The 23,104-nt window shown below is 37.1% G+C and overlaps 3 non-coding genes and 1 pseudogene across 3 annotated transcripts; 3 read left to right on the top strand and 1 right to left on the bottom strand.

Annotated features, from left to right (window-relative positions):
- The first annotated feature begins 312 nt into the window (after nt 1–312).
- On the top strand, nt 313–475 carry LOC137659359 (U1 spliceosomal RNA). Its single transcript, XR_011047490.1, has one exon. It is a non-coding gene; the product is annotated as a U1 spliceosomal RNA (small nuclear RNA).
- A 10,715-nt stretch (nt 476–11,190) lies between these two features.
- LOC137659358 (U1 spliceosomal RNA) lies at nt 11,191–11,353 on the top strand. Its single transcript, XR_011047489.1, has one exon. It is a non-coding gene; the product is annotated as a U1 spliceosomal RNA (small nuclear RNA).
- Nucleotides 11,354–14,475: 3,122 nt separating this feature from the next.
- Nucleotides 14,476–17,637, bottom strand: LOC137659329 (uncharacterized; annotated as a pseudogene).
- A 4,890-nt stretch (nt 17,638–22,527) lies between these two features.
- Nucleotides 22,528–22,690, top strand: LOC137659356 (U1 spliceosomal RNA). Its single transcript, XR_011047488.1, has one exon. It is a non-coding gene; the product is annotated as a U1 spliceosomal RNA (small nuclear RNA).
- The last annotated feature ends 414 nt before the right edge of the window (nt 22,691–23,104 follow it).

Below are 23,104 nucleotides of genomic sequence, written 5' to 3'. Positions count from 1 at the left end.
GGCCTGGTCGGTGATTATTTTCCTTACTTTCCAGTAAAAAGTACTTCAAGATTTGTATATCAACAGCCAAATAACACAGGCTGTAACTTTCATTGAATGAAAGTTACTGAAAAATACTTGAGAAAAAATATATGTTCGCAATGATTCACAAAGACTTATTAAATTATTTGATTCTAAAATGATTCTAGCATCTCATCATCAAGTTAAATGTGTTATTTAGATAAACTTGAAGAATTTATTACATAAAAATCAATAAGAGGGGAGGTTCACTCAGTTCACCTCAGCTTGGGTGCTGTGGTCTGTGGGAAGAGCATACTTACCTGGCACAGGGGACACCATGATCACGAAGGTGGTTCCCCCAAGGCGAGGCTCACCATTGCACTCCGGTGGTGCTGACCCTTGCGATTGACCCAAATGTGGTCAACTCGGGTGCGAAATTTTTGGTAGCGGGGGACTGCGTTCGCGCTATCCCCCAATAATAATATAAATCATTGTACTAATTACCTTCAGGTATAGTAAACATTTTGCTTTAGTTTGTGAGTGATGAAGACTGTATATAGGAAATGTGTTGCTCTAACCTTTCTGTAAATATGTTGAATAGTAAATTGTGACTGACACCTGTACTCGATTATTTTAACCAAGATGCTTTTGCACTCACATGGATTCTCTTTTTACTAGGAGAGGTTTCCTACAAGCTGATTTGTTGCAAGTATTTTGTTCTAATGGCTTCATTGTTTTCCAAGTAATGTGATTTGAAACGTATTTGCTAACCTAAATTTCTCCCTCAGATATGTTTTGTGAATAAATAATGTTAATGAATAAATGTATTATAAAGTATTGTATTGTTAATTTTAATTTTGATAACAACAGGTGCTTGTTCTCGGATGCACGCTGCATAAGTTTGTACTTTATCACATATTTTAACACATTGGGATAAATTATACTAAATATAATAAAAACATGTTATAAACTGTAGTCGCCTCTCTTTCTCTAGCGACTAATGGTGGAGTAATTGATACCGCAGTGTTGAATTCACAATTTATTTCTTGTGATCAAACCTGATGACATGGACAATATGTGAGTTAGTATCATTACAAATTGACATGTTATTGATTTAAAATACATGTGTCAGACAATGAATAACACAATGATTTGTATATTGATCGTTATAGGCTCCTCTAACTTACAGTTGTTAGTACATTAACATATTACATAATTGTGTACAACATTATATATACATTTTGCGGTTTTGTGGCAGTTTTGGAGATTGCTCTACGGTGTGTATTCTCTGCAAATTCTCGTTCACAACTACGTTATACATTCACCATGTGGATGTGTTTATGCTCCGCACATCAATGGCTTGATTCTTTGCCTATGGTGGTGTTTAACATGGAGTTGGTGCAATATTTACTTTTGTATTTTTTGTCGAGGTACAACACTTCTGCATCTCGAGCGGTGGTTGCTCTCCCATTCTAAAGAGTTTGTATCAGACTCGACTTCGTACCTTCTTCTTTTCTTGTTTTGATGTATGTCATGCCATGTTCCCCTTTCTCTGGAGGATATTACTTGTTTGTCAATCGAGAACGTTGTTGGCTTATCATGTCCCTTATTGTCCTTTGATGAGACCATATGCACAGTACTTCACATCGTCTTTCCATTTCCCTAAAGGTTGTTGTTTGGTCATCCCTCAAGGACGTCTTCTACACGCCCTGTCCTTTGCCATCCTTTAACGATGCCATGGGTGCCATGGTTCTTCCCTTGATCCCCAAAAGATGTCCCTCATGGACATTTTCCACACACCATGTCCTTCTCTGTCCTGTAACGAGACCATGGGTGCCATGGGTCTTTCCTTGTCCACCAAGGGTGTTGTTTGTCCGTCCCTCATAAACTTTTTCCACATACCATTTCCTTCGCCGTCCTTTTACGAGGCCCTGGGTGCCATGGTTCTTTCCTTGACCACCACGGATGTGGTTTGTGTGTCCCACATGGATGTTTTCTACACACCATGTCCTTTGCCGTCCTGTAACGAGGCCATGGGTGTCATTGGTCTTTCCTTGTCCACCAAGGATGTTGTTTGTCCGTCCCTCATGGACGTTTTCCACGCACCATGTCCTTCGCCATCCTGTAACGAGGCCATGGTTCTTTCCTTGTCCACCAAGGATGTTGTTTGTTCGTCCCTCATGGACATCTTCCACACAACATGTCCTTCGCCGTCATGTAACGAGGTCATGGGTGTCATAGGTCTTTCCTTGTCCACCAAGGGTGTTGTTTGTCCGTCCCTCATAAACTTTTTCCACATACCATTTCCTTCGCCGTCCTTTTACGAGGCCCTGGGTGCCATGGTTCTTTCCTTGACCACCAAGGATGTGGTTTGTGTGTCCCACATGGATGTTTTCTACACACCATGTCCTCTGCCGTCTTGTAACGAGGCCATGGGTGTCATTGGTCTTTCCTTGTCCACCAAGGATGTTGTTTGTCCATCCCTCATGGATGTTTTCCACACACTATGTCCTTCGCCGTCCTGTAACGAGGCCATGGGTGTCATTGGTCTTCCCTTGTCCCCAAGGATGTTGTTTGTCCGTCCCTCGGCTACTTATTTATCAACTTAATGGATATCACTTCTCTTGATTCCCTTTACAATGTAAGCAGCCTTGTTATTGCTTAGCATTTAGTTTCGTTTATAAATCTAATTATCGACATTCATTTACAACGGAAGCAGCCTTGCTGTATCACAAACTACACTAAGTCATGCACTTAGTTTTGTTTAAGTTTGCATCTAATAATCAACATTCGCTTGCAACAGAAGAAGCTTTGCTATAGCTTGAATTACATCAAGTCATGCTCCTAGTTTTATTCTTGTTTGCATTTAATAATTCAATCATCAACATTCGTTTGCAAGGAAAGCAGCCTTGCTGTGGCTCAAACTACATTATGTCTTTGCACTTAGTTTTGTGCCTGTTTGCATTTAATAATCGAATTATCAATATCGTTTACAACGGAAGCAGCCTTTCTGTGGCTCAAATTATATCAAGTCATGCACTAATTTTTTTTAAGTTTGCGTCTAATAATCCAATCATCAACATTCGTTTACAATGGAAGCAGCCATGCTCTGGCTCAAATTACACCAAGTTATGCACTTAGTTTTGTTTAAGCTTGCATCTAATAATCCAATTACCAATATCCATTTACAATGGAAGCACCCTTGCTATGGCTCGAATTACATCAAGTCATGCACATAGTTTTGTTTAAGTTTGCATCTAATAACCCAATCACCAACATTCGTTTACAACGGAAGCCACCTTTCTGTGGCTCGAATTACATCAAGTCATGCACCTAGTTTTGTTTAAATTTGCAACTAATAATCCAATCATCAGCACTCGTTTGCAATGGAAGCACCCTTCCTGTGGCTCAAATTATATCAGGTCATGCAATTAGTTTTGTCTAACTTCGCATCTAATAATCCAATCCCCAACTTAGTTTACAAAACGAGCAGCCTTGCTGTGACTCAAATTACATCAAGTCATGCAGTTAGTTTTGTTTAAGTTTGCATCTAATAATCCAATCATCAACATTGGTTTGCAACGGAAGCTGCCTTACTGTGGCTCAAATTACATCAAGTCATGCACTTAGCTTTGCTTCTGTTTGCATTAATCTAATTGTCGATACCTCTTCATTCCTCTTTCTTTTGTTTATCCCTTTATTACTTAAGCAAACTTCATATCCCTCTGAGTTTTAACAATGAGCACTATCCTGCTAAAATTATTATCTCATCTTACCTTCTCTATTTACGTTTATTTGACTAAAGTTTATTTATCTTTTACCAGTCTATCTAATCGTTTACCTGAAAATCACTTCCCTGAAAATTTTATTAATTGCGTATCATTATGTATCCCTTATGTATCGATTTAATTACTTACATGAATATCACTTCACTCCCCTTTTTTTATAAATATATAATTACACATATATGCTTACACCTCGGTAATATTCAAATATTACTTATCCTTAATCTGTGCATGATATTGTTTATCTGTTATGCAAGTTGATTCCATTTCACTCGTCACTCGTCAACAGCATTTTCCTCCCCTTTTCTCGCCCCCTCCCCCCAAAAAAAAAATGGGGAGTAAACAGACATGTATAGAAACAAATTAAATTAGTGGAAACCCTTCTAGCACATTCATAATCTGCACACACGTAACTAAACCAGGAGGAACGTGTGCGTAGCGGTATTCAGCTACGTCTTCTGTAGATACGATCCACTTCTGTAAGAGCAGTCCTCATAATTGGGGGAGATTCCCGTGGACTTAATTTCCGTAAGTACTATGATGCCAAGGTCCCGTAACTTCAATATCTGTCCGTGTTTGATTGTAGTCGCCTCTCTTTCTCTAGCGTCTAATGGTGGAGTAATTAATACCGCAGTGTTGAATTCACTATTTATTTCTTGTAATCAAACCTGGTGACATGGACAGTATGAGAGTTAGTATCATTACAAATTGACGTTATTGATCTGAAATACATGTGTCAGACAATGAATAACACAATGATTTGTATATTGATCGTTATAGACTCCTCTAACTTACAGTTGTTAATACATTAACATATTACATAATTGTGTACAACATTATACATACATGATGCAGTTTTGTGGTAGTTTTGGAGATTGCTCTATGGTGTGTATTCTCTGCAAATACTCATTCACAACTACGTTATACATTCACGATAGAGATATGTTGGTGCTACTATAGCGTGAGGTCTACCGCCATATGTCGCCTACCCAGGCGGAGGGTGAGGTCTACCACGCGACAAGCTTGGACCCTCCATGGGGTACCAGCATTCTACAGTGAACTACCAGCAATGTTATGTCGATCCAGCGACAGGAGCACACGGAGGTAGACCTCACACTATAGTGTGGTAGACCTCACGCTATAGTAGCACCGATATGTTTATGCTCCGCACATCAATGGCTTGATTCTTTTCCTACCGTGGTGTTCAACATGTGTTAAGGCTAAAGGTTAATGCGCCTGGGATGAGCGTTTCCATACTCGATAGTAAGCATATTTTCTCTCTCTAGCTTTTAACTCTGTTTATTCTAGTTCCCTTTCATCAGTATAGCTATATTATTTATTTCACACATACTTATTCTACATTCACTGTTATGGTGAATACATAAACTTTCTTTGAATACCAGAATCTACTAAAAACATGGAAAGTGAAAAGTTACAAAATTATAAAACTTGCATCCGAAAACAAGCTCCTGTTGTAGACTATGGCAGGTGGTGTTATTAAATTCAGACTTACTGTTATTTATTCACAAAACATATATCTGAGAGAAAAATTTATATAGTAAATAAGTTTCGAATCATATTACTTGGTAATTATTTGAAAACAATTATGTTATTTGGGCAAAATATTTGCAACAGATCAGCCAGTAGGAGACTTAAGATAAATGGCCACCCGTGCGAGTGAGTGCAAATGCGCCTCGGCTTAAAAAACCAACTATAGTCATTCCCATTTTGACTTTATAAAACTGGAAGGCTTTGCCAGATATAAAGAAGGTTTTTAATTTTTTTTTTTAATATGGGTAGTGACACTCAGATGTGTTGAGTTATAAAGGTAGTTATCTGACTTTACTGAACTCAGTCAGGATTTATGTATATCCTGCTAGTATTCTCTTATTCTCCACCAGAAACATCCTGCTTGTATTAGTAGCAGAAATATTCTGCTAATATTTTTTAGCAGAAACATCCCGGTAGGATTCAAAGTTGAAACATCCTGCTAATATTCATAATAGAATAATATTGCTAGTATTTATAGCAGAAATGTCCTGCTAGTATTTATAAGAGAAACTCCCAGCTAGGATTCAGATTGTAAATAAGAAAGTCTTCAACTTCTTTTTGAAAACGTTTTATCATCATTTCTTTTAATGTCAACTTGGGTCCACATATTCGAAGGCTCAAGAACCTACAGACAAGCTGAATTAGGCGCTAATAACTTGAGTTTATTTGCGACTAGTCTCGTGTCGACATGATTTGTTGGCTGAATGATATACAACAGTTCTCTTAAATATTTTGGACTTACATTATTGATAGCTTTATGAATCACTGGACATATCTTTAGTTTTATTCTAGCTTTAATAGACAACCAATGTATGTTATATTTTGTAACTTTTTAACTTGTAAATCAGGTAAATTTGGATAGAGTTTGAGTAGCTCTATTAATATTTCCTAGATTATGTACAATCTGGTGACACGTAGGGCCAAATAAGGTGTCAATATTTCTATGGATGCGAGCAAGTTTTTAATTTCTTTCCTATCACCATTGACTCGGTTTTATTTTGATTTAGTGTAATTGCTTAAATAGCATCTTTTCCCTAACAGTAAAAGCATGGTTTGAATTCTCAGCTGTATCATCTGTGTACTGCATGGAGAAGTAAAGTTGTGTTATCTGCAACAGCTGGAACTTTACTTCATGTCTCCATAATACTTTTGATAGACCAGTATTATAGATACAAGATAGGATTGGTTCCAGGTCACTTCCCTGGGGCACCCAGCTTCTTAATGTTCATATGATGAAAAAGACTGATATCCCACAAAGGCTTCTCAACAATGGAGTAACTAGAACTAATCTCGGTACTTTCTTTATTTTTTATATAATATAAATCTATGAAATCTGACTTGAAATATCATATGAAGGAACGTGACAGGCATTCTCTGTCGGCTTCTATGTGGTGGTGATTACACTACAGTGTTAATGTACTTATTTCTCTTGAAGTCATTGTAGGATTACCTTTTACGTTTATCCCCATTAATCCGCAAGTCCAAGTGTCTCCTGAGAGGAATATACTAAATGGATTTTTAGACTTTTCTGGAGATTATCTCATGCTGAAGCACTACTGCACTTATAGTTAGGCATACAGTAATACCTCGACGTACGAGTGTCCCAACATACGAGAAATTTGAGATACTAGGAAAGTTTTGAGCAAATTTTTGCCTCGAGATAAGAGTCAAATTTGAGATACGAAGATACAAGACAGTTCCCTATGCGGCCGCTAGGTGGCATAGTGTGCGAGAGGCTGCTCATGAAAACAGCATCGCTCGCTCTTTCTAGTCGGATCTCCATTGCGTAAAGTTATCTTCGAGCATCGACCGTAGTGTTTGCATTTTTTGCGTGTTTTTTGCGTTAATCAGTACAGAATTAAATGAATAAGCAATGGGTCCAAAGCAAGCGAGTGCAAACAAGGGTAGTGAAAAGAAAAGCGTACGATGACAATCGAGGTAAAGCATGAAATAATCGAAAAACATTAAAGTGGTGTACGAGTGACTGAGCTGGCTCACCAATATGAGAGGAGTACATCAACAATATGTACCATCCTCAAGCAGAAGGATGCTATAAAGAATAAAGAGCACTAAGCCATCCAAAGGATTAACCATCCTTTCCAAGCTGCGCAGTGGTATTCATGACGAGATGGAGAGGCTTCTTTTAATATGGATAAAGGAGAAACAGTTGGCGGGAGATAGCGTGACCGAGACAACCATCTGTGTTACAAAAGTGAAGCGTACTGAACGTGTTGCCATTAAGTCTCTCTCCTCCCCTTTTTCTCTTCCTCCTCCTCCGCACACACCGCCGTTAGCCGCTACCGTCTGTCTCGAAGGTAAGAACTCCATAATAATGTCACATTTTATGGATCTTGTCAAGATTAGCGAACCCAACATTTCCATGTCAAGATCAAGGAACCCAATTTTCCACATGTAAGGAATATCGAACCCAATTTTCCACATGTAAGGAATAGCAAACCCAATTAACCTCATGTCAAGAATAACGAACCCGGTGATGGTTGGGTTCGCTAATCTTGACAAGATCCCATTTTATTGCAGATCATAACCAGTATATAGGTATTTGTTATTTTGTGAGCGTAGGCTGTGAATTAGAACAGTTAGAAACATGTTTTTCCACTGTAATATACTACTGTTAGGTGTTTTTTCAGAGGGTGGAAACGGAATAATTTTTTAATTTTTTTTATATGGGAAAAATTGATCCGAGATACGAGCGAATTGATATACGAGCTCTGGTCCCGGAACGCATTAAGCTCGTATCTCAAAGTATTACTTTTGTTTTTGCCTTAATTTATAGGAATTTTAAAAGGATTGTGTTTATATAGGCAGAGAGAAAATGTGAGAGATGTATGTACGTTGATAGAATTATCAGTAGCTACTCAATTTATCCTCTATCCATATTTTATACCTTAATTTTTTTTCTATGAAGAGAATTCATAAAACTAAATCCGAATATTAATTTTTTTTCTTTTGTTTCAGTATTTGTTTATTATCAGAATACAAGATACTATTCCACGAATAAGGCAGAATACTGTGTGGTTTTAAAGATGATATATACTATGAAAAAGGAGAGGAAATTTAAGGAACTCATAACTTGAGGCATGAAAATGTGAGGGGAAAACCTAAACTAAAGAGCAATAAAATGCATATACAAACTTGTGAAATGCAATCAGTTTATCTTTATAATATTAAAAGTGCTCCGATCAAAGGACGAAGTATGGAATGCTGTACTTGTCAAAATAGGTGAGGCAACCCCGTCAGCATGCTATACCGTGCCCACACACGCATGAGACTGAGTGGCCATACTGCCAATTGCGACGAGATTGGCCTGTCTGGTCAAACATTCTGACAGGATGAGAGGACAGGCTAGTCGCACTGGGTTTGTCCTGTTTACCCCCGTACACGTTAAGGAATGGCACGGACTCGCCAATTATAATCAAATCAGCGTGCTAATCCTCTGTGTATATGGCCTGCTTAAGACCTCTGAGAGGCAAACAACAACGCCCTCGTTTTAGTTCGACATTGGCATGATAAGCTATAATGATGATGATGAATAAGAATTTTGCACACGACAGTTTCTGTCAATTAAAAGATATTTTGCATTCACAAAAGCTTCATCATCAACACCGATAAATTCTCAAAAGCTTCATCAATAACATCAATGGCTTGCGAATAATTTTATTGCTCATGCACAACTATGTCAAAGCAGTCCTAGGATTTTAATATCTGGATGCCACATTTGTCCTCATATATCACTTCTAGATCATACATTGGTTACTGTAGAAGGGAGAAATCCACAGCCTATGTCCACTGATGGTTGTGGCAAATAACTTCTAAAAGAAAACAAAAATACAGCATGTGTCTACTGTTAGGCTGTGTTAGATATTCTAAGGGAAGAAATCACTACCCTTGTTTAGTATTTGGCTGCACAAATATTCTTACTTTGCTTACTTTACTTTAGGGTTTTTTCTGGTCCATTGCTGCAGAGGAATCTTACTCTCTACAGGGCCTTTATAGTAATTTCATTGTATGCATTCCAAGACGTTCAACATTTCACGCCGCATAACTAGACGATAGAATATCACAGGATTATGTCATAACCCACACTGCCAATCTAATCTTACTGAAGATGCTGAGCTGTCGTGTGCCCTTATTATAGTGCAGTGCAGCAGGATCAAGTCTTCCTCATTTGCAGAAGGTTGCCGTACCATTCTATAGGTTCCAAGAGCAAGATCTCTTGCTGGCATTAGACCTGCTTGTAATGTGAAACAGGAAGGGAAATATGGCATCAGTAAAACAAGATGAGTTTCAGGCAGTTGGTATTTTTAATTTGCCTATTTTTCTATTTTATAGCCATGGTAGGTTCAATTATATCACATAATTCCAAGTGATCTTGTGGTTGACTAGTGTGCTTCCGTAATGTGAGTACTGTATTAAGAAATAAACATTAGGAGAAGGTGTACCTTTATAAAGGGTCACGAGTATGATTATACTTTGATAATTCAAATTAGACGCCAACTGAGTTTTGCAATTACAATTCGAATTAACAAGTTTGCTACCGTCACCATCTGCATAGGAAAAAATTATGGTACATTAATATTTAATATCTGTGTATTCTTATCCACTAAGGTCTGTCTTTTGAGAAAAATTATAGTTAGGTGTTTGTAGGTGATATCCAATTAGCCTTTTAATATATATTTAACCAGAGGGCTTAAATGAAATAGATTGTCTCTGCCTCCCCCCCCCCTTATGTGTGACACGGACTCATTTTGGAAAGAATTCACCTAATATCATGTTTTGGGTTCCTCAAGTAGGATGAGTTAACCAATTGAAAACTTCTTCTATCGATTGCCTGGAGCTTTCCTCTGGACTGGGGCTTTTTGAGAAAATATCATCCTGGTTCCTGGTTCCTGGTTTCTTATTGCTCAGTCCGCAAAATAAGTTTGCGGGCACTTTATCTCTTTATAGATAGGTGCAAAGCTTTTAAGCTTATTCTTAGTATTGTTATTAAGTTTATATCACCTGTGCCTTAAATAAATTAATATCATAATGTGTTCTCAATCTTTACTTTTATTCCCTTCTACCTTGAAATTAGATAGGATAACACCTTGCTATCATCAGTTTGGCAACCTATTGTGGTAATCAGTTTGTACTTCTTAAACTCTTCTTTTATATGCATTGCCCTACCTATAAATGCAGCCAGATCCCTGCTAGGATTTTTCAGCGTACTTAAACGTATTTCTACATTCTTTAGCTGTCCTAATTTTGGGCATAAAAATAAATGTTCGGTAGGGTTTTCTTCCTCTTTGCACAAGGTCATAACAGCCCCCAATGAAAACTTGTGTGTGATCTCCACAGATGTTTCGTCACGGGCATACTTGTTAAGCAGATGCAAAACAGTTACAAGCCACTTATCTTATGGATGTCTAATCGTTTGAATGATCGATTATTGGATGCATATGTATTCAGTTCAACTTATTCTTTATTTATTTGGTATATTTTTTATTTTGTTCCCTTGAATTCTTCATATATAATTTCTCTTGGCCTGGTTGGTGATTATTTTTCTTGCTTTCCAGTAAAAAGTACTTCAAGAATTGTATTATATCAACAGCCAAATAACAGAGGCTGTAACTTTCATTGAATGAACGTTACTGAAAAATACTTGAGAAAAAATATATGTTCGCAATGATTCTAAAAGAGTTGTTAATTAATGGTATTCTAAAATTATTCAAGCATCTCATCATCAAGTTAAATGTGTTATATAGATAAACTTGAAGAATTCATTACATAAAAATCAATAAGGGGGGAGGTTCACTCAGTTCACCTCAGCTTGGGTGCTGTGGTGTGTGGGAAGAGCATACTTACCTGGCACAGGGGACACCATGATCACGAAGGTGGTTCCCCCAAGGCGAGGCTCACCATTGCACTCCGGTGGTGCTGACCCTTGCGATTGACCCAAATGTGGTCAACTCGGGTGCGAAATTTTTGGTAGCGGGGGACTGCGTTCGCGCTATCCCCCAATAAAAATATTCAATATAGTACAATTTACCTTCAATTAAGCATAAAATTCTATCTTTAGTATTTGAGATATCAAGAGATACCTAGGAAATGTGTGGCTCTAACCACTTCCATAAGTGTAATATGTTGAACAAGTAAATTGTTAGTGACACCTATACCCAAATTTTTATTGACCGAGGTGCCTTTGCACTCGCTTGCAGGGGTACCCTTTTAACTTGGAGAGGTTTCCTACAAGCTGGTTTGTGGCAAGTATTTTGTCTGAATAGCATCATTGTTTTCCAAATGATTGTCAAATAATGTGATTTGAAAGTTATTTGCTAACCTAAATTTCTCCATTAGATATATTGTTTGTCAATGAATAATATTAACGAATAAATATATTATAAAGTGTGGTAATGGTGAGTTTACAATTAATAACAACATCTGCCGAAATCAACAACAAGCGCTTATTTTCGGATGCCCGCTGCATAAGTTTGTACCTTTTCATTAGGGTTTTTACAAATTAGGATAAATTACACAAAGCATAAGAAAAATATTTTATAAACTTTCTTTGAATACCAGAACCTACTAAAAGCCAGGAATGTGAAGTTACAAAGCTACATAGCGTGCATCCGAAAACAATCTCCTGCCATAGATTTCGGCAGGTGGTGTTATTAAATTTAGTCTTAGCATAACAATACTTTATAATCTCTTTATTCATTAACGTTATTTATTCACAAAACATATATTTGAGAGAGAAATTTATGGTAGTAAAGAAGTTTCGAAATACATTACTTGGTAATTATTTGAAAACAATGATACTATTTGGGCAAAATACTTGCAAGAGATCAGCTAGTAGGAAACTTTTCGTAGCTAAAAGGGCATCCCTGGGAGTGAGTGCATATGCGCCTCGCCTTATAAAAATGAGTATAGTCATTCCCATTATGACTTGATAAAACTGGAGGGCTTTTCCAGCTATAAAGAAGGTTTTTCAATTTTTAAATATGGGGAGACACTCAGAGGTTTTGAGTTCAAAAGTTAGTTCTCAGATTCAATGCTGGCAGTGAAAGTTCTGTCTCTTTGCTAGTCGCCACAGGACTTTACTGACGTCAGTCATGATTTATGTATATCCTGCTAGTACTCTCCACCAGAAACATCCTACTACAATTAGTATCACAAATATTCTGCTAGTTTTTATAGCAGAAACACCCTGGTTAATGTGACCAGACTCCCGCTTTTTCAACATCTGTTCCGGTTTTTATTAAGTTAGCAAAATGTCCGGTTTTTTCAACTTTTGTTCACGCTTGTTCTTCAAAAACAAAGCTGTCCCCGTTTTATTGGAATAGTACTGATGTTTTGTTTAATTTTGCCATCTCACTAGCTGGTAACATCTATTATGTTTTCCGACTGCCATGATACCCAATGAAGTGAATTAAAAGAATCTTATACACTGTAAAGTGTATAAAGTGCCACCCTTTGCAGTTGCTAATTTCGGCTGAATAAAGGGCAGAGCAAGTCACCGAAGGTACGATGGTAGTATATGTGCGTGTGTGTGTGTGTGTATATATATATATATATATATATATATATATATATATATATATATATATATATATATATATATATATATATATCGCTCATTTGCGAGAACAGTGTCATAACTCAAAAATGGACATTTTTCAGGCGAGGCAAAAACAGTTTTCAATGTCGCTGTAGTTTGTAACTATCACTTGAATGATGACCTTTCTCAAACTAAATCGTAGACAACACATTTAGCTAGATTATAATAAGTGTTGCAATGAATATCAAAAGAACTGCATGATTATTTAGGGCCTTTTTTCATGCAATCCTAGTTATGACCATCTCGTTGCAAAACTGTCACAACTTTTGAGTTTCAAGTCAAAATATGACACTATTACTACGAGAATTGCTAATTTTGTGCACATGAAATTATTTTGTTCCGTTTTATGACGGATATTAAAAGGTATTGTCTGGCTCAAATTATCTGTATATCATAAAGATAATATTGCTAAAGTGAAGCTCCAAATACTGAGTTACACAGAAAGTTTCGTTTTTTATGTCACTTGACTTTTTCTTGCTAAAAAAATATCATGCATTCTTTTATTAGATTATGAAAATAAAAGATAAACAGATGATTTTATACAATTTATTCTCCTCAAAGATTCTAATAACTGAAGAACAAAAATTGAAGAAATAAATTTCAGCCAATGTTTGCATCATATATATAAAAATTTACGTAGTAAGTTCAACTTAGGAGATACATAGATTGTTTCCTTACAATTTCCTTACAATATACTTTCCTTAAGTAAGTGAACATCTACAGAGTAGTAATAATAATTAAAGGCTCTCATAAAACAACTTGTATTGGTTTGGAATAAGGGTTTTCTTGCACAATCCAATGAGATCATCCTTCTTGTTCTTAGGAAGCCCAGGCTTGACACTAAATGCAGGTAGCAGACTAACTGTCCTTGGGTAGTTCTTAGCTTTGAGAACCGTGGTTTCTTGAAAATCATCTGCGTACGAATTCTTATAGAAGACAGATCTTGGTGAAGATTTGGTTACTCTCAGAACTTTTGCATCAGAAAGTTTCAACTCTTTCAGGTTCATGGGACCAATCTCATTAACTAATGATTTTATGTTCTTGAAATCTTAATAGCAGAGTTCCTGGACAACGAAAGGATCACCCTTTTTTTTTTTAGCTGCACGAACAGCTGTTACAAAAGTTTCAGGGACATACATCGGTCCACTTTTAAGAAGCCTTTTAACTTGCCTCTCGATCAGCGAATGCGCTGAATTTCCCTCATTTTGAGTATGCCCTTTGATCAGGTACTTGTGAGTAATGGAATGTATATCCAAGTTTGTTACAGCATAAAGATATAGAGAAAGCATAAACTTGTTTTTCTGCTGTTCTGAACAGTTATCAGAATAAAAAATAAAATCAGTGCAACCAGAATCACAAGTATCCTTTAAGTACTTCAGAACACAAGTACCAAGCTCATTTACTCCTCTATGGCCATTTGATTCATTCCAAATATAGCAATTGCATGTATTAGATATCAGGTTGTATATGGTAAAATTAAGTACATTTAATTTGGATTTATAGTAAAATACTGAAACCTCTCCTTTAAATCATATAATGCAACAGCACAGTCTTTCTTCTCCTTATCTCGTGCTTTTTCTGTTCTTGATAATTCCTTTTCTCGGTGGTGCAAATCATAACTTTCCTTCGTATCATCTTTCTCAGAGTTTCAGTGGCGTTTTCAAAAGCGGTGCAAACATCACATTGATCCTTTTTGGAAGTGTAGAAGGAAATTTTATACTCCTCTGTGAATATTCTGTAGAAGAGTGTATAATTTCCAAACTGCTTCTGTTCTTCTTTGCATTTTGCTACATAATCCTTGTGTATGTCAGCAATTGAATTGCTGCCGTCAATGAACGTCTTAGAAGTATTGGCTCGAGTGTAGTGGCTTTCAATTTTTGGTATGGAGTCTATATGCTGCTTTATTCCATCTCGAATTTCTTGACTAACAGTAGCATGATTATCATGTTTTCCTCTGAGGTCAGGTTCCAATAGTGTTCCAGCAATTTTTTTTCTTTTTTTCTAGAACTGTGCGTATTGGTCTGTCATTTATATCCAAGGTGTTCTTAAAAAATAGCTTGCATACTCGAACTTTCTCACCATTCACATGGAAATTAAATGCGCTGTTCAAGGCTCTTGGCTGACGACTTCCACCTATGCGAACGTATCTATAGGTCGGTTCAATGGCTGTTATCGAATTGGCAATAAATTGGCACTGTAGGGATAATTCACCCAAGTCCCAATAAGAGTTGAAGATCTCCATTCTAGCTTCTTCATCGATTTTCGATGAACAATTAAGCCTATATTTTTCACCACAAGGTGGTTTCATTCTTCTTTCTGTCCTCATTGTTTTTTCTTTGGTATGCATGTTGTAGGCTTTTCCCGCATTTCGCAGCTGTTTTTGTTTGTTTCTCTTCCATGTTTCAGGACGCCTCTTTCGTTTGATGCCTTTCTTCGCCGGACTTACCAAAATAGACACGCTTTTCTGGCTTGCTTTTGATTTATCTGGACAAAGTGACTGATTTCTTGGTAGTGATTCATCTTCAGTCTCATCTGTTTCATCCTCTTTATCAGGCACGTAATATTGATCAGCAACTGAATCATCTGTATCGACGTCACTACATAAAGTATCACTTGACTCTGAAGATGAACTTGATTTTGAGGACGAATTACTTGAGGATGAGTTTAATACTCGATGATCGGCTTTTGACGAAGTTCATGGTTTTGGCTGAAGCCCTCGCCGAGTGCCAGTACTGGAATCTTCATAGTAATTTGTTTCCAGAGCTTCATATGGTGATGCACTGGGAGTGGTTGCTGCAACAACAACAAAAAAGTATATCAATATTATTTCCTAGGCTAGCTGAAATTCTTTTTAAATGCTCAATTTTATAAAAGATGCATATAAATTAATTTTAAATCGTAGAAGAGAAAAAAATAACATCTTGTAGGTACTAATTATTTTGTTCAAAATCTTTAAAAAAAATGCGTAGGTAAAATACTAACATGTTTTGGAGTTATTGTCATCAATTCAGGAAGGCGTTAACCCATTCATGTTCTCTTTGGACTGCAACGCCAAGTTCACGAGCTTCTTACCTCTGCTACTCATATTATAAATTTTGCTTAAATTGATATGACTCTCTTGTTCTGTGGGAAGAGCGACCTAATTCTAAATAAAATTTGTAAAAATGGTTAAGAATCATATTGTTTGCTTCAATAGAGTCATATATTGAAATCAACTAATTTCCTTGAAAGCTATGTAGGTTTTAGTGGGTTGTAATAGTGACATAACTTGAGTAAATACTTAGCTGTTAGTAGTAGTTTGCTTGAAGACTGTCATATCTTGGAATAGTTTCATATAGCCTCATTAAAGGTTTGCATGAATACTGTCTCAACTCAAATTAATACATTCTACATGAAAAAATAGACATATTAAGGGAATACTCACATTAGTTACAATAATGACATAGTACAAAATATGTCAGTGTTCATGCAGCAGCATACATCCTCACTCCAATATAGCTCTTGAGTAACTGAGATGTGTCGAAATTGATACCAAATGTTATGACGATCGAGGTAGTGCAAGAGTGACACATGAAGCTCACTAGCAGCCATATTTGCAGACTCAGTTATGACGTTATTGTCACTTATAGAGCTTGACACGGGCTTTTTGATGGTGGCAATAACTCAAAATAGCTAAATTTTGAGTTATGTCACTCTTCTCGCAAATGAGCGATATATGTGTGTGTGTGTGTATTTGTGTTTGTGTGAAATGTCCTGCTTTTACAAAAAAAATCTGGTCACATTAATCCTGGTAGTATTCAAAGTTGAAACATCGTGCTAGTATTCATAATAGAATCATTCTGCTAGTATTTATAGCAATAATATTCTGCCAGTAATCATAGCCGGATCAGATCGCCTAGCTAGTATTCATAGCAGAAACTCCCAGCTAGTATTCAAATTATAAACAAGAAAGTCTTCAACTTCTTTTTGGAAAGCCTTTATTTCACCATTTCTTCTGATGTCAAGTTGGAGCTTGTAATTCAGACTTGGCTCAACATTTTTTAAGGCTCTACAGCCCACAGTCAAGGTGCATTTTAGCTTCAATAACTTGAAACCATTTGTAACTAGTCTCATGTCGACACGATTTGTTTGCTGAAAGATGTACAGCAAATCTCTTAAATATTTTGGACTTACATTTCTGAAAGCTTTGTGAGTCACTGCACATATCTTTAGGCTTACCCTAGCTATAATAGACAACCAATGTAGTCCTATCAGTATAGGGGCAATGCTTTCTCTGGGTGCAACTCCTCTTATCAATCTTTCTGCTCTGTATATTATATTTTGTAATTTTTTAAGTTGTAAATTGGGTCAATTGTAATAATTTCAGTAGCTAATCCAGTGATTCTTAACAGAACATTCCTCCAGATATTTCTTTTCAAAAGAAATTTTTCCGAGATTATGTGCAATCTGGTAACTCAGCAGGACCAAGTAAATTGTCAATGTTTTTATGGATGTCAGCCAGTTTGTTTTTTTTCCCCACCACTGTAAACTCAGTTTTATTTTAATTTAGTCTAATTGCCTAAATGCCACATTTTCCCTAACAGTATAAGCTTGGTTTAAATTCTCAGCTGTATGATCTTTGTACTGCATGGAGAAGTAAAGTTGTGTGTTATCTGCAACAGCTGGAACTTCACTCCATGTCTCCATAATTGTTCCCAGGACACTTTCCTGGGGGCACTCATTTTCTTAAGTGTCTATATGATGAATAAGACAAATTCTGCAAAAGCTTTGCAAATGTGGATGAACTAGAACCAATCCAAGCAGCAGCTCACAGGCCAAAGATGTGGCGGGAAAGTGACTGATGGCCATCTAATGAGGCGCTGCCCAGCCCAAAAGAAGACCTGCCTGTGGAACAACCCTCATCAGGAAGGACTGGGTAACCCTAAACAGGGCAAGGGTAAAAGAGGGCAGAACTGGAGATAACCGCCACAAATGGGATTACCCACCAACCCTGAATGCCCATGTGGGGCAACATTACAAACAATGGAATATATTCTACGATGGGCCCACTGGGACCTCATTGCTCAGATCAAGACCTCAGAAAGGCAGTCGACAACACCCTCGTTTGGGTTCGACATTGGCGTGATAAGATATAATGATGATGATGAATTTTACATTCACAAAAGCTTCATCATCAACACCAATAAATTCTCAAAAGCTTCATCAATAACACTAATGGCTTGTAAAGAATTTAATTACTTAAGCACAACTGTGTCAAAAGCAGCACTAGGATTTTAAAATCATGATACTACATTTGTGCTCGTATATCATTTCTTGATCAGACAGTGGTCAATGTAGATGGGAGAAACCCACAGCCTATGTTCACTGATGGTTGTGGCAAATACTTCTAAGAAAAAAAAATTACTGCCTGTGACTACTATTAGGATGCACTAAGTGCTGTAAGGGAAGAAATCACTACCTTTATTCAGTATTAGGTTGCAAAAATATTCTTACTTTACCTCGGAGTTTTTTCTGGTCCAGTACTGCAGGGAATTCCTACTGTCTACAGGGCCTTTATAGTAATTTTATCTCATGCATTCCAAGGTGTTCAACATTTGACACCAGTTAAATATATGATGAATAATCACAGGATTATTTATAAGCTACAGTGTAGTAGGATGAGGCAATTTTGGATACTTTTTAAGAAACCTTTGTACAAAATTTATATGAATAATTTATCACCAAAAACTAAACATGTTTTCCAAAAAGGTACGTCTCATATATAAAAGTGGTTTGTCTCATAATCCTCTTAAGTATTAGAAATTCCTATGTTTCAGCCATAAAAAAATATCTTAAGAGCGAGGCAATTTTGGACATGTCTGTATCTCCGTTAAGCGGCAACGCTCAGTTGGTAAAATTATCATAATTTGGTGTCCCTGTCAATGTGAATATACTAGGAAAAAAATATAGACTCACATAAATTTTTGTGCCTGTAATCCAAGATTGTCCAATTTTGCATCGCCAAGAAAAACCTGAGAAATTTGCCTGTCCCATTTTGCCCGATCATGGCTTTGAAAACTGTCCAATTTTGCCTTACTATATGGACATATAAATCAAGCTTTGTATTGGAGCACACGGATATATTTTTATACATAAATCTTCATATATATAATCATAAACATACAAAATAAGACATCAGGGGAGCAGTTAGGGGGGTCTGCCCTGGGTGACACCCTGAAAGGGGGTGATACCCTGAGAATTACTTTTATAAAAATTTTGTCCTTCTAGCTTGAGGGTTATGATAGGGTTTTTCACAAAGTTCTTTAATACTGGGGACGCCCTCAAGTGTGTTGACACTCAAGGTGTGAAACCTTAAAAAAGATTGACGTAAACATGGGGAAATCCTCCCCAAATGCTAAAAATAACTGAAAAAAAAACTGTCTAGTATATAAATTACACTGTTCTTAGAATAATTCATGTATCCAAATGAAAATTTCCGGGATTGAAAGGAAATATATTTTCCCTGTTCCTGCCAATTTCCATGTTGATAACTGCAATAGAAAAGACACAGTCGTCATGCTGCCTTTTTGATATGGTGTTAAATGCAGTAGCATTAGAGTGAACAGCATGATAGTGAGAGACACCAACGAACAACAAAGCTGCTCCCATAAACAATATTCGTCCTAAGTTGTGCCTATCGAGTTTATTTTTATTATTGTTACCTCATATTATGAGAGCGCCATCAAAGAGTCACTTTTACCTATAAAATATAAACTTACAGAAAAAGCAATCAAGAATGATAAAAACAAGACAAGAATGAGAAAGTCATTTGCTGAAATAATAACAGAAAGGGATGCTATTGAAGATTTAAGAAAAAAGATGAACTGAAGAAAAGTAATGGGAAAAATCCAGAGAAATGTATTAAGAATATAGAAACATGACAAATAACAGAAATATAAAGCAACCAAATATTTCTCGATTTTTTAAGAAAAACGCTTGCAAACACTAAAGTAAGAACTAAAAATCTAAATTGACCAAGGTAATAAATAGTTATAATTCAAACTATTTGGATAGTTCTGATAGTGAATCTGATCAGAATTTATTCACACCTAAAATAAAAGAATTAAAAAAGGAATTAACATAATTTTGGAAGAGCATTTCACTTCCATATAAAGAAGCCGCAGTTGTAGGAAAATGGTATAAGCAAATAATAAAATTAAGTAGCGTCCATTATTTTGCATTGGTTGAGCAACAAAATGGTTTTAGAGGAAGAAGGAGGCAAAGTGACTCGCCTTTAGTTAAATTGCTCGTAGCCACATAATCATTATCATCTCCTCCTACGCCTATTGAGGCGAAGGTCTTCGGTTAGATTTCGCCTGTCATCTCTATCTTGAGCTTTTAATTCAATAATTCTCCATTCATCGTCTCTACTTCACACTTTATAGTCCTCAGCCATGTAGGCTTGGGTTTTCCAACTCTTCTAGTGCCTTGTGGAGCCCAGTTGAAAGTTTGGTGAACTAATCTCTAAGGTCTGACAGTGAGCTGCATGCCAGGCTTTGTAGCCATGGCAGCAACTGTGGCATAGGAGATTGAGCTGTCTGTCTGAGTAAGTCGAAACTTTGGTTGTGGTTTCTTGGTCTGTGGAACTGGGATGCTTGCAGCAATGGTAGAGGCTTCTTGGAGGAGTTCAGTAAGGCAGTCTGTGCAGTTGCAGTCCATGGAATGGTTCCCCTGGGTCACAGCAGGTTCGGTCTCCATGGCATTGGGGGACTCAGGGGCCGAGGTTGGAGAGGTGGCTGTTACTGCAACTGACTGCTGTGGAGTTGTAGGGACTGACAAGGACGAGGCTTAGCTCTCAGTCCTTGGTGTCACTAGTGGTGATGGTGGGGCTGGTACTGGCGCTGGTGAAGGGCATTCAGGGCTCTTCCTTCTTTTGGGAGGGGGTGTAGTCGCTTCCCTGGTAGCTGGTTTGACGGTTCTATAGAGCTTTAGAACCTTGATAGAGGCGACTTTGCACCCCTTGCAGATGCACCTGACGTGATGGTTAATCAGGGTATTGTCTTCTATGTCCATGGTTCGAAGGCCCACAGTGTTGAACAGGTGGACTCGTTGTTTCTGTTACGACATAGAGCAGTTGCAGTCACAGTCAGGATCGTCCTAACGGTCCCTGCAGTGTCGGTCGGTTTCAGGATACAGGTTCCATGCCCAATCTCCGATGTGGAAGACGGACATGGTGGCGAAACTCTACGGTGACCGCAATGAGAATTTGGCTTAGAGCTGATCAGCGAGAGAGATAGGTGTTGTTGACGGCACGGGAGCTCGGTTGCGACTGCACTAACATTAACTTTGCATTTGCTATACTCATGAACAGACTTAATGAAATTTACATATTTGATAGGAACATAGTAATGCTGGACTCTCCACAAAATTCACCAGTGCACATTATTGAAGGCTTTTTCATAGTCCAGAAATGCCATCAAAAGTGGATTTCTGTATTCTACACATTGCTGTATCCCATAACTTAAAACAAAAATTTGGTCAGTAGAACTTCTACCTTTTCTAAATTCTGCTTGTTCATCTTACAGCTTTTCATCAATCTACCTCTCTAGTCTCTTTAGAATGACCATATTTTTTATTTTCATCAAAAATGACATAAGTGTGATGCCTCTGTAATTTTTGCAATCAGTCAGAGCTCCTTTTTTTGGCCTTTTTCACCAACACCCCTACCTCCCATTCACCAGGCTTTGCCTCTTCACACCACATTCTACAAAATAATCTTGTAAGTAATCTGGGAGTCACTTCATTTTCGGCCAATATCATTTCAGCAGTTATTCCATGGTAACCAGGGGCTTTCCATCGCTTGAGTTTTTTTTATGATAGTTTCGACTTCAAACATACTGAATTCATTCATGGTCACATCAAGGTCTTCATCAGCTTTCGGTATATCAATTAAATTATTCCATTCATATCTCCTATTCATGACCTCACTAAAGTGTTCCATCCAATGTTGCCTTTCTTTGTCTCTTTTTGATGGGTATATGCTTTTTTTTCTTTGCTCCCGTAGATTTCATTGATAATTCTATGAGCAATTCTTACACCATAGCCACTCCCTGAATTCATAGCTTTGTCAGCCTTTTCTGCTTTCCTGTCTAAATATTCTCTCCAGTCATTCCAGGCTTTTCTTTTGACCTCACTATCAATACTGGAATGCTTAGCATGCTCTACCTTGTAATTTTCCTTACTTCCTCGAAAACTTTCAACAATCAGTTTCTGTCTTTTTCTCCTTTTTATAGTATCCCAAGTATCATTTGATATGCATGGTTTTCTCCTTGTAACTGCGTCTCAAAACTTCACTACCAACCGACTGATATATTAAAACTACAAATTGTTACTGAAAAATACTTGAGAAAAAATATTTGTTCACAATTATTCACAAAGACTTATTTATTTATGGGATTCTAAAATAATTCAAGCATCTCATTATCAAGTTAAATGTGTTATATATATAAACTTGAAGAATTTATTACATAAAAATCGATAAGAGGGGAGGATTGCTCAGTTCACCTCAGCTTGGATGCTGTGGTGTGTGGGAAGAGCATACTTACCTGGCACAGGGGACACCATGATCACGAAGGTGGTTCCCCCAAGGCGAGGCTCACCATTGCACTCCGGTGGTGCTGACCCTTGCGATTGACCCAAATGTGGTCAACTCGGGTGCGAAATTTTTGGTAGCGGGGGACTGCGTTCGCGCTATCCCCCATTAAAAATTTTCATCATTGTACTATTTACCTTCAGGCACACAAAACACTTAACTTTAGTTTGTGAGTGATCGAGAAAGTATATAGGAAATGTGTTCCTCTAATCTTTCCATAAATATGTTGAACAGTAAATTGTGGGTGACACCTGCACTCAATTATTTTAACTGAGATGCATTTGCATTCACTCACAGGGATGCCCTTTTACTTGGAGAGGTTTCCTACAAGCTGATTTGTTGCAAGTATTTTGTTGGAATAGCATCATTGTTTTCCGAATGATTACCAAGTAATGTGATTTGAAACTTATTTGCTAATCTAAATTTCTCCCTATATGTTTTGTGAATAAATAATGTTAATGAATAGATATATTTTAAAGTATGGTAATGTTAAGTTTAAATTTAATAACAACAGACGCTTGT

The sequence above is a fragment of the Palaemon carinicauda genome, chromosome 19, assembly GCF_036898095.1.
Source record: "Palaemon carinicauda isolate YSFRI2023 chromosome 19, ASM3689809v2, whole genome shotgun sequence".
NCBI classification, from domain to species: Eukaryota; Metazoa; Arthropoda; class Malacostraca; order Decapoda; family Palaemonidae; genus Palaemon; species Palaemon carinicauda.
This window is presented reverse-complemented; position numbering and strand designations above follow the sequence as displayed.